This window comes from Halyomorpha halys, unplaced genomic scaffold (assembly GCF_000696795.3).
Source record: "Halyomorpha halys isolate HHAL.00 unplaced genomic scaffold, Hhal_1.1 Scaffold380.1, whole genome shotgun sequence".
Taxonomy (NCBI): domain Eukaryota; kingdom Metazoa; phylum Arthropoda; class Insecta; order Hemiptera; family Pentatomidae; genus Halyomorpha; species Halyomorpha halys.
Window position 1 is genome coordinate 1,521,042 of NW_027106430.1, and position 16,093 is coordinate 1,537,134.

At 27.9% G+C, this 16,093-nt stretch overlaps 1 protein-coding gene across 1 annotated transcript in view; it reads right to left on the reverse strand.

The window, feature by feature from the left end:
- LOC106681988 (ankyrin repeat and death domain-containing protein 1A) overlaps window positions 1–14,928 on the reverse strand; it is a 252,329-nt gene extending 237,401 nt beyond the window's left edge. The window contains exon 1 of the mRNA XM_014422604.3: window positions 14,874–14,928. The gene's annotated coding sequence lies outside the window, so the exon portion shown is untranslated. The remainder of the gene's footprint in view (window positions 1–14,873) is intronic.
- Between the last annotated feature and the right edge of the window lie 1,165 nt (window positions 14,929–16,093).

A 16,093-nucleotide genomic window follows, 5' to 3' on the forward strand; every position in this document is an offset into this window, starting at 1 on the left:
TTAATATAGTAATTATTTTTAAATTTATAAGAATTTAATAGTATAAATTTTATAATAATATTTATTCTCTTATACAGTTATAAGGATATTTTTATGTTAGCTACATTATTAAGATGGACGAAAATATTAATTTCAATCTGCTCTACACCATGACTCTAATATCCTTTTTGTATCAGATCTTGGTAATTCCAAATTCACCACATTCCATGAGAAACCTACTCATTATCCTAATCCTCTATTATCTCAATCCCCATCTAGTATTACCCATCCCTACAATAATTTAAGCGGCAGTGGCCCAGAAACCTATGATAAATAATTATATTGGAGTTCTGGCAATGTCCAAATTCTCCACTAAAGTCTAGAGCGACTGTGGCTAGCGCTCTCACTCACCCTCCACTGGCTTTTTGACGAACAGTGACGCTGTTGAGGAAGACAATCTTCGTTAAACTAAATGTAAATGTAATAAGAATGATTGTATTTAAGATGTTATCTTACCTTAAGTTTAATTGATTTATTATTATTATTACTGTTGTTATTTATTATTTTTGTTGTTTCATCTAATTTTCTTATCATTTAACTTATATCTTTGTAAATGTGTCCTCTGATCTCTATTATCTATAAATTTATGACAGAATGTAATATTGCACAATGAAATGAAGTAAAATGAGATATAAACAAAAAGGTTTCCTTAAATACCACAAAACAATTTTAATTATCAGTAACATATGACCTAGGTATATTACAATTAAAAAATGATGACAAGAACCATTCAACAAAAGAACCATTAAAACTTCCTTTCATTCAAGTACAAAAACAATGAAAATAATAAATTGCTAGTAGTCTTGCTATCAAATAATAATACGAGTATAATTGGGTGTATGAGAATTATAATAAAATAATTAAACATAAAACATTTAAAATTATGCATGATATTCCTTTTAATAGGGATAGTATACAGGTGATTATTTTTTAATTATTCCATATAATAAAAGTAAATAGTTTAATCATTATAAGTAACTAGTTGTAAATTAGCAATCGAGTTATTAAGGAAATGTAATTGCGAAAACATTGCAGACTATGTACATGACTACATAGTAACTAGAATATCTTTGATGAGATTAATTTAGCTAGTCAAAGTTTTTAATAATTTTAATCAATAAAGAAAAGAGCAGACTTTTCAATTTTTTCGATTCTTAAATCGGACAAGGAAAGATGAAAACTGATTTTTTGTATATAGTATTCTAAAACTTATTGAAATCACAAAATAAAAAGGTTCAAAATTACCAATAGTTATAACTAACAAATAAACAATAACTTATCTCTGATTGTAAGATATATTGATATTAGAGAAGTGAGGAGTAAAAAAGAACACTTGCATATATATTAAATATAAATATATAAATACAAATATATATGTAATTATAAATATAAATAGTAAATAAATAGTATTTCAAAAGTTGTAGATACAAATTGGAAGTAAAAATATTTTGTACAAGTCTTACTGCAGCGGTTCGAGAAAAGTGTATGGTAATATTTTTAATTGGAGCAATTATAGCATAAGGAGCGTGAACATTGAAAATCACTAAATCAAAGTAAATATTATAGTATAATTATATATAGTATAAATATAATTAAATAAATAATTTAAACAAATTATAAGATAATAATTTTTAAAGCCCAAAAGAGTAGTTTATTTTATTTTCTCTTATTCCATTGACTTCCAATTGGTATTTTACTTTTTGTTAATTACAAGTTCATTTTTATTCAAAATAAAACAAAAAGACGGGAGAGTAATCGCTCTAAAAAGCGAATTAATTTAATCCAGCCCGGACGGGACTAAAAGTATGTTGGGGCGAGGGGCGTTTCGTGACTGAAAAACCGACCTCTTCCCCGGGGTAAAATGTTCGCTGTTTCGGGTTAAAAATAAAAGAAAGAAAATTAAATAATAAAAAATAACCTTCTAAGTATTATATAAAATGTAATAAATTAAAATATGAATAATGAAAAAAAAAATGAATCGTTTCCTGTGGTTACCAAATAAAAATAGTGTGTTATGAAGTAAATAAAGAATATTTGAATTTATATACAAATTGAATTAATTTTCTTTATACAAAAAAATAAGTTATCTTTATACTAACTGAGTTGGCTAGCAAATAAAACAATAAGAAAACTCAATGGAAAAAAAATAGTAACTCCCAGTAGATGGCCGCGGGAAAGGAGGGGGTCGATATGCGTCCACTATACCTCTTCGTATAACAATCTGATCTGAGATGATCTCCGACGAGCTGGTGTTGAGCGTGTCAATAAAAAAACAAAAAAAAACGGATACTGGTTAGCCAAAATGACGGTGAGACAAGGCACCAGATGGGTCCAAAAACTGCACCCGTAAAAAATCCAGACTGTCCACTCTACACAGCCGACTCTAGACTCTGGACTGCCTTATCAGTCCGTATACAGGGCGTAATCCCATTGCAGCTCGTAGTGTTGTTATACATGTCGAGCCCCAGCGATGTATTTATATAATACACGCACCACAACAAACTTCTATTGTCCATGTGTTACGTAAACGATTTTTTTAATATAAATTTAAAAATACAAATAACTGGTGATTAAAAAATAAACTTATAATTAACGTTAAGTAAAATACCAATTTGGAAGTAAAATATAAAATAAAAATAAAAGAAAATACTCTTTTGGGGTTTAACAATAACAATATGTATAGAATTCTAATATTTTTTATGATTCTAACTTATTTACTTTATTTTTGATTATATGATGTGTAAAAAAAAAGGTAATAATCATAATAGGAGTTTATTGAGTTTATCATAGCTTCGGTGTAACGCTAGACGGAAAAGTTTGAGAGAGCCACCTCTTTTACGCCTTCAATTTCTTTGAATACAATGGCGCATGACAGAACCATGAGTAGGTTTGTTAGTCTCACAAGTGAAGGGGCAAATGACGTTAAAACCACAGCCTTAGATTAAATTAAATGATTTAATCCTATGTTGTTTCAAATAGAAAAAATATTTGCTTTTTAAACTTTTTTCATATTTTATGTTCCTGCCTGGAAAAGAGAAAGAAGGAGAGAAGAGGAATGAAAGGAAGTGAAAATAATGATATTCGCGTGGTCTTTAAGGCTGTTCCGTTAAAAAAAAAATTATAAAATAAAAAAAAAATAATAAGTTCCTACCATTTAAATTCTTTATGGATTCTCGTGGCTCTATTTATTTTTATTGTGAAGATGGAATAAAATATTGAAGCTTATTTTAGTTTTATGAAGTTACATTTGAGTGCGATCACATAATTTATATTAATATATGATATAGAATGTTACTATGAATCGTTTCAAAAAATAAAAGATTGCCGATACCTAGTTATAAATTATACGTGATATTAGTAAAGAAGCGGGAAATAAGTATTTATTAATAATCATTTCAAAATTGAAATGAACTAGCTATAAAGTTGTAAATGTTTCAGAGTTATATGTCAAATAACTGTGGCTGATAAACAAATGTTTTATCACAAACTTTTCTAAACGAATTTGACAATTAATGTTGATTGGAGTATTGTAAACTTAAAAAACAAAAAACAAATAGAAACACAATCTATCCCTCACATGTTCAGGAATAATAGTTACAAGTCTACTAACTCACGTATTCGAATACGCCAAACAATAAACCAACAAATCCCGAACATAACAGAATCCTTCTGAATAATAAACTCATTGTTCCAATGACTATTAAAAAAAGAAATATGCGCAGTCCAGGTTTTGAAACAGAAAACTAGTTTTTTTTCCCTCTTATCCTCCATTTTTAGTAACAAACGAGTACAATTAATATACAAATATTGTTCTTCGATTGCTTGAAGGGCAATTGCTATTTTAGGGAAAATAGTTTGGGTCCGTTGCGTGCGGGAAGTCGGGTGGCGCTTATTCGTTGTCTGCTTGAACAGGAATGGTTTGGTAGGGACATCTCTGCTGGTGAAGAAAGAAAAAAAAGAATTGAAGACAAATATGTGTCCTTAACATGCACAATTTTTATAATTATTAGAGAGTATACTACATTTGAATATAATTTATTAATTCGAATATAATTTATTTAGTAACCTTTCCTAAAGGTAATATTATAATACTCAATAAATATTTTTCTTTAAATTTTATAAACAAAACTGGATCAATACTCTTATGAAAAAAGTTGAAATAAAATTCTTCATCACATACTTTATTATATTATCCATTTTATGGGTATTTATGCATGTATCCTGCACACTTGTATCTAAGTATTTATTTTAATAATAATCTTATTTCATATTTTATATTTGTGCCTAATGTAGAGCTTGAATTTTGTACACTGTTTTAGAATTACTTATTTCTTCGACTAAAGTTTATTTCAATTAATGGTTCAACAAATTTTTAAATAAATCATTCCAGTTACTAGAAGTAAAATGCCAACTACCGGAAATTGAGATATTAAATAGCTCTTCAAACTTCTGAACTAAAATTTGTTCTGAAAAGCTAATTCGAATTCGAGGTTACTTTAACAGGAGGAGTTTCTTAAATTATTTTACCTTTAAATAGAAGTCTATATTCAAAACTGAAATACAAATCCTATACCTGTCAAATGCATTTCTGGCCGAGATACTGTCAGAGAAAATAGTACTTTCTTTCCTGAAACTTCTCCCTTGTAAAAGCAGAATAAAATTATGTACAAGCATATTTTTCTCAATTTTTATTTAATACAAATAAATTATATAATATTCGTTATTAACATTTCGAGAAACCCTAAAATAAGACTTTCTATAGCAAATAAAATGAAAATTTATTATTTTAAATTTTCCCCTTCCAGTTTGATAAGTAAAAGTCGGTTGATGTGCAACCGATTTTTTTTTTTCTTATTTTCGTTTAAACACTACTTCGTTTATTTCAGATATTTGTTTCGAACTTATAAATTAAAAATTAATCCTCTAAATAATAATGGTTTGGAGTAGTTTTATGCGTCTATTTCAGAAAAAAATTGTTGTTTGAAAAAATTGATGCAGCGGACATGTCAGTGTGCCAACTAGTATGCATTTGAAAAGCCTTTAAATATTTGCAGGGTTTTGAATTATGTTTGAAAATTTATTATTACAATTGGTTTGGATAATTACTGGTAGTTATTAATAAATTGTGTCAAAGTCAATTAATTACCCCACCACTTACAATGCAGCCACACTACTCCAGCTTGTATTATTAATGACTCGGATCACTAGCAACTCGAGCTGATAATGATTAAATGACCGGAAAATTACTTGTTAACAGGCCATGTTTCATAGGTCTGGGCCATTACATCAAAGAAAGGGCTGTTTAAATCCAAAGGGGTATAGAAAATGGCTAATCTAGCGAAAGCTTTTCATTTCCTTCGGAGAAACGTGCCTAATCTATCATTTAGCGGCCGATTTATCATCTAAGTAGCGAACTCTATCTCAGCTCACTCGGTTATCTTGAACCTACTTAGCACATCTTCACTGATCTATGAATTAGCAACTTATTCGAAATATCTCTAATGTAATCTTATATGCCGTATCCTTTACTCAAAATATATTTATATTTGAAGATTACTTTATTTTCGAATAATAGACCTATATTTTGAAAACCCTCTATTTATAAGTATACAGTATAAAATAATTAAAATTACACTGGGCTCAACAAAGTTATCTATATTCAACATTGAACACACTCAATTATGAACTAGTCTGCGGTTCTAGTCTAAAAAATTGGCAGATTTATTCCACCTGCATGTGTTCTTTGATCACTGCCAGGATCCTTCGTAGATAAGAAAATCTGAGATATAACCTTCGCTTTAATGGGGATTAACAGGACTTTGACCTTGGTCTTGGCCCTTCTAAAATATCCATCCGTGTATTACTTGTAGCTCAGGTATGTAAAGTAATGAAATTTAACTGATTAAATTGTGCAAATTTTTTTATATGAAAGGATGTCCATGGAATTATATATCATATTAAATTTTTAAAGGAAATGCATTGTTATTGTAATTGGTAACTATTAGATAGTGCAATGATTTTTGATTCATACTTTAAAACCCGTGAATAGATAACCCTTTTTTTCTGTTTTGTCGAGTTTCTTATATTTTGAAGTAAAATGTTTAAATATAAGTAGATGGTCAGGGTTGCGGTCAAAAAAAGAAGAACAAATGTTCTTCAACAAAAACAATACGGAAAGAAAAAAAAATCCTTATCATTATCCCAGTTTAAATTGCCTTATTGTATCTTATTGTTGTAATATTATCAGTTTTTTTCTGTATCTTTTTAGCCCTGATGAAGCCCTGCAAAGTGGGGCGAAACGTCGGACATTAAAAGAGTTTTAAACTATTTGTTTTTCTATTTTTGACCGCAATCCTGACCATCTACTTATATTTAAATCTTTAAGGTCAACTATATATACATATATAAAATATTTAAACTATTAAGGTTATACATTAATTTACACTTCCTTATTTTATGCTATTTTTACTGGACTGTTAGTTATGAATATTTATAAACTATATAACTCTACTTGTCCATTTGAAAATAATTTATTAATTTATTCAGAGCTTAATAACAACACACATGTTCTAATGCTAAACAGTGCTGAAGAATCGGAGGATAGCTTATGTCACACAAAATAGACGTATAAAAATAACTTTAAAAAAATGTACGTGTTTATAATTCCTAAATTATAAACACATACTTTAGGATGCTAAATGCCTTCACGCGAAACATTTTCATAAAATACCAACACTGGTCATGAGATTAATTAGAAATTGTAAAAGAATATTTAAAATTCAAATTATGTACATTAACTAGTTTGTTTATTTTGACATGTTTCAATCTAAAATGACATTTACACCTGAATCAAAGATTTATAGTACAATAGATGTTATGGTTATATTATTTAAATAGACATTTTTATTTCATAATTAGTAATATGTACAGTAATTATTACATTGATATCTATCAGAAGGCAGACAATCTCATGTATATTATATCTAAGATCTAAATTAGTTTTTTCCTTTATTCTGATAGTTGAATCAATTCATTGTTTAATTCTCAAGGATAATATTGTTGTAAGTATTAAGTAATTATTTCATTCTATTGATGTGAATTCGTAAAATAATTTTAATCCTCGGCATTGATCTGACTAATTTGTACCACAACCATTAGTATGCAGAGTCGGGGCAGAATTGTTCCTCCCAAACTGGATTTGAATATTGTCAAACGAACTTTTTTTTCTGTTTCATCCGAATCGAATCTCCACTTCGAATACAAATTTTAGTATGCATGAATAAAGTAAGCAGTTATTAAATAATGTCAGGAGATCGATAAAGATAATATATTTATAAGATAGATACAAAAGTTATATATTTTTAAAATTGGCCTTGGCTGTAATGGCTACCCAAATTATCCTACCATTATTATTAATAAATTTAGCCAGTCTCGCCGTTACATTTCAATTTACATAAGTTCACCGAGTAATATCCGTTATAATATTAATATGTTAACGTTATTCAAAAATATTGCTATAAAACCAGTACTTCTTGTTAACAGTAGTAAGTTTTCTTACAAGGAGCGGTTTTGTTATTTATACGGATTTTGCTTAGACGTTTTGCATTGTTGGTGGAAGGTACCAAACATTTAGCAAAACTAATTTTGCAGATGCCATGAGCTGTAGAAGTAACAATACTAATAGGGCATTTCTTTTTCTACCTTGGCGCAACAGGCAAATGTGGGTCTTGGCTTCATCGCAAAGTTTTCGCCAGGTGTTCCGGTCCTGTGCCGCCGCTCTCCAGTTTCTTATTCCTAGCATCCTTACTCATGCAACCCTCCCATCTCAGTTTTGTGTGTTCTCTACCTCCAGTTCGGTGGACGTTTCCTTCTAAAATTAGTTTTGTAATATTATCCATATTCTGCCGGGCTCAATCAATCAATATATCAATATACTCAATCAATCAATCAATATACTCAGTCCAGTGAATACGTTCTATCTTTATATTTCTGATAATACTAGCTTCTAATTTACGTATCTTTCCCTCTTCTCCAGTGATCACCAACCATGATCGGACCACATATTCTTCGGTGTATCTTTCTTTCAAAAATAATAGGGCATTTAGATAAGTCAAAATAAATTACCGAATAATAAAATATGTATTTATAACTTCAAACCAACTGAGATTACTTGATGGGCAGTTTTTTTATCATTTGATCATGATATATTTTCTACAATAATTACAGCATTCACCCCAAAAAGGATAAATTAAAGAAAATATATATAATTATAGGACAAATATGAAACCACTTCTAAATTAATATCACGCTATTTGCTGTAGTAGCTCATTTTTTTAGAAATTAATTTTATAGACTTTTTACTAGAGGCGAGAGAAACACCTTCCTACAAGATTCCATAATTAGCATAAAAATAATGTAAGTTACTCGTATTGATGTAGGCATCTTATGTTTTCTTTGATCTCACAGCCTTAACATATCTTCGAAATTAAACTAGCTTCGCAGAGGTATATCGTTAGAAAGCTGATAAAATGAAGCGATTTTTATGAAATCATCAAGATCGTACTTCGAGAACTCATTTTGTTAGATCCTACCAGATATTTCCGGAAATTACTTTTTTTTTTTTTATTGGGATCCCCCTACAGACTACCAAAGCTGGAGTAATCAAAAAGTAACCCAATCTATGGAATGCGTCAAACACAACATAAAAAAAAAAACTTATTTTCTACAAATCTACCACTATTAAAGCGAAGCAGCAACACGTGATTCCGGTATAAAACATAATAAAAATAATAATGATAATAATTACCTAGTTTTATTTAAAAAAAATACTAATACTACTAAAAAAACCGACAAAAAGTAATATGGAAATGTATTATACGATTGCCGAAGGTTCATTGAAAAATGAAAATAATATCAATAAATTAAGCAAAATCACTAAAAATTAAATATATATATACACACATACATATACTGAAAAATAGTAATAAGTGAAAAATAAAATTATAAGATAGCAAAATTCTGAATTTGGAACGAACTAAATATGAGTTATAATGGATTTCCTTACACTAAAAAAGAAAACAAATAATAATAAAATTAAAATTTATCCTAGAAATATAAAGTAGTAACGAATAATGTTATGATCATTTTATCAGTTTTGCTCACATGTGTATTCTGCATTTAAGCTTCCTAACGTATTGAAAATGGATCACTCATTTAATTAATTACAGGAGAAAGCAGCTAAGACCCCGCATGTGTCCCTGTAGGATTTTGCAATAGCCCTATCATAAAATATGTAGTGTGCCCTTCCTTCATATTTTCAAACAATGTCTTAGTATAAGCGTGTTAGACGCTCGATCGATTCTGTTAAAACCCATCGTAAACATTTCGCTTTACTTTATACAAACAAGTGATTGATTTTTATTAGAAGTTAAAAAAAACAACCACAAGAGATATGATTTTATTAGTACCACCTTTGCTGTGTCATTTGAATTTATAATAAATGTCTGAAGTTTAACCATTATTATAAAGTCACAACCTGGTAATTTTTGTTTAGCCTTAATCTTTTATTAATTGTTTTCTAATAGTCCTAATTATAAAGCCCATTAAGATCTTCAAAATAATGAGTTAAGAAAAAAATCCTTTTAAGAAAAACCGAATTGACGATGAATCATTAACTTCTTGCGTCTTGCCATTTAAATGGTCGAGCCGGTAAACCGGTAATGAATGAATGCTAGTCGAATAGCCATGAATTGTTAGAGAAAAGAAAAAAATAATCTGCAATTTCAATTTAAGCTCTTTTTTATGGGATGGAAGTTGTATCATAAAAACTATCACTACATGTACTTGTTAATTTTATTACATCTTTTCATAGAATAAGTATCTACCATATACTATATTTAAAAATACAGTAATGATACTTAAATATAAATAAATTCCCAGGTTTCACTTAAAGAGAGAATATAAGTTATTTGTTTTACTTGTTTACTCTTTTCTGTACTTCATTGATTGAATATCGTTTCAGACAGTTTGTCTATTATCAAGTTCATTGTTCTACAAATAAAGAGTATTTCTTAATCAATAATTTTATAATTATACAACAATTTAAAAAAATAAGTTAAAATTGAATTTCAATTACTTTAATTATTATTTACTACTGTTCGTTACTACTGTATACAAAACTGTTGAATATGTAATATTTTTTTATTTGTAGAACAATGAACTTAATTACAGTAAAAGAAAAAATATAATAACAATTGTTTCTCTCTAAAAAAAAAATTATAAAAAGTAATAACACTATATTGAAGGCACCTTACTACTAAAAAAAAGTCTTAGTATTCATGTGCATCAACTTTATCAAGGATCCACCAATTTGCTTTGGTACATGCTTGTATAAGTTCATTTTGTACCTTGGGATTTCCTTGGTAATTATTTTTTCAAGCATTTAAATTTATATTTTATTTCGGGTGGTCTACAGACGAACAGATTTAACACACTTAATAATTTTTTTTCCAGATCTCAAATTGTTCAAACAGCGAAAGGTTACCATTGAATAATTTTTACCATAAAAAATTTAAAAATAGGTTTGTCTAAATTTATTACTACATCTATGTAAATGCTTAATATATGAACATACCTACTTCAACACATTACTCTCCATGTAGCTGCGCCATATACGTGTAATAAATAGTATTATTAAATCAAATTGCGTTGAAAAAAAAAGAATAATATAAGTTCTTCAAACAAATAAGAAGCTATTTGAAGATGATTGCGTGTGGGAAGAGAAAAGACGTGTCTGCGTGTGTAGCTTTTCCCAACACAACTTCTCTTAATCTCCGCGATAATCCCGGCGATGCCTACTGCCAAGACGACGGCACTGCCTCGAATTTAACACACATCAATACAACAACCAGCATTAATAACTGTCTTTCACTACCTTGTGTATGAGCCATTCTAATATATATATGTATATCAAATCAGACATATTTCTGTATTAAACCTAAAATGATCTCTAGTTAATATTGAATGAATATAATTATTTTTTAAATAAAAAAAATCATTCTATTTTTCTCTCAAACATTGCAATATTATTGATAAGATACTCTACTAATCTACATGAAATATAAGAGTGGTTAAGTACCGCGCAAACTTCACGGAATAACACAAAGTAGAAAAACGTAAGCAAATTAAAACATAATATATATGATATAAAACCAGTGTTTTTTGTTTTCTCCAAACTACTTTTTTTCTGTTATAAAAGGCTTAAATTAAAAAAAAAATTCTGAACATTATAACTTGATATAATTAACATTTGATATAATTTTTTATCTTTACAAACATTAGAGCCCTTGGAAACGAGTCTAATATTTTTTGACCTCGTCGTATTCCCTTAAAATGATTCAATAAAATCGGTGATTCAGCGTCGGTTCCCTGCTGCAGATGCTAAAGCATCGCAAAGTGATATTTATCCTAAGACTTCTTCTATAATGGCGATTTAGTAATAAAAATATGAATTAAAAATAAAACAATCAACAGAAGAAAATTAATTTAAATTGCATTCGTGCAATTGTTTTTAATTTATGATTTTCATTAATAATTGTTGCCGTGTTTTATCTAATTACTAAACTAATATATATATATATATATATACATATATATATAAATTATCGTTAAAAGTAAGCTGCAGCCTGTTTTTGTTGAAAATTCTTTCATATGAGTGAGAAGAGTTTTCATAGCTTACTTAACCCGTGACCTTTTGCCCAAAATATAACTTTTAATCTATGGAAATGAAGTTAAATATATAATATTTAAATTTTAAGAAATCCTGATTTATCTTCTTTTAAGGAAATTGACCAATTTCCAGGACGCCCACTCTTCTAATGACTTCCGCTTTCTAATTAAAACACTGGGCTAGTGTTTAAATTGAATCTTTCATAAATTTTGTGAGGTTAGATAATTCATATTTATTTTGAAAATATGTATCATAAAATTATTTCTAAGTTTCTATGGGACTATTTTGTATATTTAAGGCACTAGGAAATCGGTTTATTTAAACAAATATTGAACATTTCAGGAGCTTTTGTATTTATTTAATCGAGTTAATAAAGTTATACTCCACCATGTAGTCCAAAATTAAAAAACAAAACAAAAAAAAAACGCGTTTTAATACAATTTGGAGTATTTTTCTGACTATAGTCGTTATTTTGCTAATTTAAATTTTTTTCTTAAGGAAGACAACTTTACCATTGAATTTTATGTGTCGCATCTATGCTGGCAAGTGTGCTTTAGAGGGTACATATCATGAACTATATTTTGTAACAAACGATTCTAAACTTTAAACTTATAGCGATTGATGGGTTGTTCTAAGCTTTGATAAACTTATTTCTCAAACATTTTAATTGTAAGTAAAAAAAAATTAATAAAATTCAACTTTTTATCATTTTGTGTTTATTATTTTCGAGCATGTCTAAGAACATCCATTGCTATTTAGATTATACAGTACAAATAGATTGCATCGTTAGAGTGTGAAACTTATATCAACGACTTCCAACTTAGCAATAATAAGTATAAAACCAATTATTCATGGCAACAAATAAATAAAACAGTGATGTAACTTATAAAAAGTATTGAAGACAATTATTTCCATTTTTTTAAAGTTATTTTGTCACACTAACCCTTAAAGTACTGAGTCTGTAGATCATAATGAACCTACAAGCCTTAAAGTCAATATTTTAGTTGAATGAAAACATTTTTAATAAACTTTACGTCCTTTTTTGAATAGTTTGTATAAGGTACAACACTAAATGATCGTTTATGTTCTGAATGAAATTAACAAAATTATTAGCAGATAGATTAATATGGATTATTTACCATACATTTTTTATAAATTGAATGATGTGTGATTATAATACCCCTTAACCATAATATGAACTTCGTCATTCAATCGCATGGTTAATGAATAAAATCAAATAATAATTGTAATAATAAACAGAGTATAAGTTATCGTAACAGATTTACAAAAGATTGTCATGGGTACTAAACACCAAGGAGAAAGAAAACTCTAAACCTAAGACATCTGGTGTTTTATCAAATTTCCATAGCAGGTTGGTTACATATTAACTGACTCATTCAAAACATGTTCGCAATCCACACCTAAACAAAGGTTAAAAATTAGTTGGACGAAGAATTTCTTTGCTTACCCATAAAAAATCTAAAATCCAAGCAGAGATAAGAAAAACGCGTGGTTGTTCTCTCTGCTGCCTTAGTTTCCACATTGCTATACAATATTTATCTTGAAAATTCTCTGTATTGGTAGGGATAAATGAAAAAGTAAAAAAAAAAAATACAAGAAAAAAATATTAGTGTAATATTATGGGAAAGTCTAGATATGGAACTAATTAATAAAAATCACCTATACTAGAAAGTGTTATACAACTATAAATATTTAAAAATATAAAATATACAATTATTTATTAATATAATACATTAAATTACTAAAAAATCACAAATTACTTTCGATTATTCCTATAAAATTTTGGATACCAATGGTACCTGAATAAATTTAGGAAATTAAATAAAAGATAATTAAGTAAACGTCACTGCGAACTAATGGAACAGGTCTATTTATTGAGGATTTGTCGTTAGTTTCTACTCATCATCCCTTCATAAGGTTTATGCAATTATAAAAAAGATTATAGTGAGAAACTGGCAGTTCATATATACAATTTTTTTTGTATTTGTACAATTAATGCTTATCGATTAAAAATTTACGACTATTTTCTATAGAGATCTGCTAAGTTGCACATAGGCTAATGTTGGACCTGGACATGGTAAGGTACCGATCTTTTGGCGTGTGAAACTTTGTTTTTCTAAAATTGGAGTTGTTTTATCAAATTAATAAATGATGATGAATGTGAAAAAATTTTCATAGTTTATCGAAATGTTTCTTCTGATTACCATATTATTTATAGAACGAGGCTTTACTCTTGGGTTTGACACTTTCCGGGAGAATGACACATATTCCTGAAATAGCCATTTAAAGGATTTAAATAGAGACATATTTATAAAATTGAAATCTTTCTATATCTATCAAATTATTAAAAATAGTAAAAAATATCTTCACTGATTCAAAGTACATCCTTTCTTTTAAATCAAAAATATTTCCAAATTTTATATGATAAAAATAAAAAATGATAAACATGTTGCAATTGTTTTTTTGGTAGATTTATTTTTCGCTATTAAATTTAAATAAATAATAATAATTATAACGATTCTTTTGTTTTTAATTTTTAATATAATTTATTCTTTTTTATTGTGAATAAATATGTTATATTGCATTAAAAAATTGATTACCATAAGTTTTTATTTTAATTATTTTTTTTTCTAACTTTATGTACAATTACATTAATTTATTAATTCTAGTTTAGTTAAATGTGTATCTGTGTATAAGTTTCTCATATATCTTTTAACTAGTATAAACTGATGTGTATGAACTGATTGTATAGTTGCTTTCACTCAGTTATTTAGTATATTAATTTATTTATTTATATTATTTCTATTATGTGTATGTGGACTATTTATAAAGTGTAATGTAGTTTATATAATTTTTTTTATTAAATATTTTTTATTAAAATAATAATTCATAATCTATCTTTATTTTTCATTAAGACTACATCATTTTTTCTACACAGGAAAGTAGTTCTACTTTTTTGGTAGATTATCTAGACTAAAATTATTTCCTGTTTCTAATTGGATATATAATTATAATATTATGTTAGGTATAATATTTTTGAAATATTAATTGATATATATATATTATAAAACATTAGAGGGCTGACCTGTCGTAACGGAAGATGAGGGTTGGAAGGGACGCAGTGCCGCTTCGAGCCTCCGCTGTGAACTGAAGGCCGGCTTCGCCTGTTGCGCCAGTCCGCCCCCTGCATATTGTTTATTTTGGATATTCCTGTTGGTTGACCTTTCTTTTGTATTCTGCCTTTGAGTAATGGCTTAGAGCTACTTCGGTCTGAATAGGGTTGAAACTTGATTTTGATCTGAAAAGTGGCAGAGTACTTAGAGCTGAAGAGAAAAAATAATATCTACAAAAGTTAGAGGGGAAGGTGGTATGGAGTATGAGTGAAGAATTCCATTTTGTTCTTAAGTCTATACAGCTCTGCTATTTGATTTGATTATCAATTTAAAGGATCCTCAAGTCATGTCAATGTAATGAAGGCCACTTTTCAATTTCTAGATACCAAAGGATCGTAATTCTTTACTAGGTAAACGAAATTAAAGTTATTTTTTCTGAAATATCTCTTACTTTCATAGAACATACATACTTATACAGAAAGGTACTGATTATTTTTTTAAATTTTCCTATATTTTAATAAAAAATCCAAATTAAGCTCCCAAAATGAATAATTACAATCACACAAAAATAACTTCCATGATTCAAGGCTTGCAACTCCTCTCACTCTCTAAAACTTGTTTTAACTAAAATTGATTCATATTTCAGTAAACATTTTCGAAACCACATTTATAGCTATTTATTAACCTATTTCATTTTGTTATTTATTTATCTATATTTTGGTGTAGGTTTTTGTTTAAATTTTTCTTATTGTAATTTATATTTCGGAGGACTGCTAAATCGAATAAAAGTTTTATTATTTGTAGTCTAATGTTCATTTATTGTGAAGATGGGTGTCCGGAATCATACGAAATAGTAATTTTGTGATTGTTAGTTTTTGTAAGAAATATTAAAAGTTTTGTTGTTAAATTTAAACAGTTGAATTTTAGACCTTGGGTGAAGGTAATATGTTCCGTCACATTAATTTTTCCCTGAAAGAAACGAAACATATAGATAAAACACAAGGAAAATCTATAGTGCTGAATTATTTTCTTGCACTAATACTTTTTTTATATCAAAATTAATAAAAATATAAAAATAATCTTTTATATGCCCGAACTTTACAATTTCAATTTCTATGTAGTACATTTTACCTTTTTAGCTGTTATGGAATTAAAAATAATATTTCAAATAACATAAATAATGCAAGAAGAA